Genomic DNA, 2069 nt, shown 5'->3' with positions numbered 1-2069 from the left:
GGCTAGCGCCTGCCCCTTGATGCTCGTTCTTGGGCGGTAGTTTATGTCGTGCTCCCCTAACTCAATTGCCCACTTGGCCAGTCGTCCTGACGTCTCTAGCTTGAGCAAGATCTATTTAATGGGGTAGCTCGTGAGTACCTCGATTTGGTGCACCTGGAAGTATCGCCTGAGTCATCTCGCGGCATAGATGAGTGCTAATACCAACTTCTCCAGCGTGGGATAATTGAGTTCCAGTCCTTGCAGAGCTCTACTAACAAAGTACACCAACCTTTGTTCCCCCTCCCTTTCCACAACCAATACCGAGGATATTGCTTCACTTGACATTGAAAGATACATTTGCAGCGTTTCTCCATGGATAGGGGTGGCCAACGTCGGCAGTTCGTGTAGCACTTCCTTGATTTTCTGGAGCGCCTTTTCTGCCTCGTTTGTCCACTGGAAGTTGCTTTTCTCCATGCACCCCTTTAAAGTGTGGAACAATGGCATGGCCTTGTCAGCGGATTTCAAAATGAACCTGCTTAGTGCTGTAAGCTTCCCGTTCAGACCCTATGCATCGCGAAGAGAGTTTGGGCTTGGTGTCTCGATGAACTCATCAACCTTGGTCGGGCTAGGTTGGATGCCCTGTCTGGTGATATAGTATCCCAGGAATTGCCCCTTTTCTACTCCAAACATGCATTTAGCTGGGTTTAGCTTCATCTTGACCGCTTCTAGCGCCTGGAATGTTTCCTCAATGTCTTGCAACATCCTTTCCCCATCTGGGATTTTAATTACCATATCGTCCACCTACACCTCGATGTTCCTTCTAATTTTCTTGGCGAATATCGAGTCAACCAGACGCTGATATGTTGCCCCTGCGTTCTTTAATCTGAAAGGCATCTTAGTGTAGCAAAAGGTGCCATGATCTGTATAGAAGGTAGTCTTCTCTTCGTCTTCCTTGCTCATCAAAATCTGGTGATATCCCTTATATGTGTCCAAAAAGCATTTCAGTTTAAATCCCTGTAGTGATTCTACTTTCTGATCGATCTCCGGGAGGGGATAGTAGTCCTTAGGGCACGCCTTGTTTAAATCAGAGAAGTCTATGCACATACTCCACAATCCATCCTGCTTGCGAACCATAACTGGGTTCGCGATCCACGTTGGGAATATTGCCTCCCTTAATATCCCAACCTCCGTCAGCTTAGCCACTTCTGCATTAATCGCCCTATTACGGTCTCCCCCTAGACCCTCTTCTTCTGCTTAAATTTGTTTGCTCCTGGTCTGATCATCAGTTTGTGTTCCATGACGCTCCTTTCTACTCCCACCATGTCTGTAGGAGTCCATGCGAACACATGTTTGTAGCGTTTGAGCAAGTCGATCAGTGCCCTTCTCGTATAATTTGGGAGGTCACCATCCAACACTGATCGGCTGGTCAAGGTGATTTTCATTGATTATCTCCTTCCCCTTTATGAGATTGCCCCTGGGTCTTTTGCACCCTTTGGTTATTTCTACTGGCTTCATGACTGTATAACATTGCAACTCTTTGGGAGGAGTGGCTAGTATCATGGCCTCACCTTTTGGTGTGTCAAATTTCATGATTCCATGCATGGTTGATGGTACTGCTCCTAACTTCAAGAGGGTTGTTCTTCCTAGAATGATGTTATGCTCTGGTGAGTGTCGGATGACCATGAAGTCTATTAGGGCAGTTTTCTTTCGCTGTTTGTCATGGCTAGTGATTGTCAGGGGGAGGTGGATTGTGCCCAGTGGCCATATGCTATGGCTGGTGAATCCCACCAGCCTACCAATCGTAGCTCACTAGTTGCCTTTCCAGTGATCAGGGAGGAGTCAGAAACAGTGCTCATAGATGATATCTGCTGAACTTCCGGTGTCAATATAGACCCGGTGGATAGTCACGTCTCTGATAGATGCTTATATTATCAAGGGGTTGTCGCCTCTCCAACCGTCTGGCCTGGGATCCTGAATGGAGAACATGAGCGCGCATGCTGAAGGTTTAATGGTCGTCTGTTCTCCCTGTTTTTCCTCCCTATTTCTCTTGCTGCGTATAATGAATATCTCCCTGGGCTGAACCCCCTCAT

The sequence above is a fragment of the Lactuca saligna genome, chromosome 4 (genome assembly GCF_052625555.1).
Source record: "Lactuca saligna cultivar CGN05327 chromosome 4, ASM5262555v1, whole genome shotgun sequence".
NCBI classification, from domain to species: domain Eukaryota; kingdom Viridiplantae; phylum Streptophyta; class Magnoliopsida; order Asterales; family Asteraceae; genus Lactuca; species Lactuca saligna.
Note: the sequence above shows the minus strand (reverse complement) of the source record.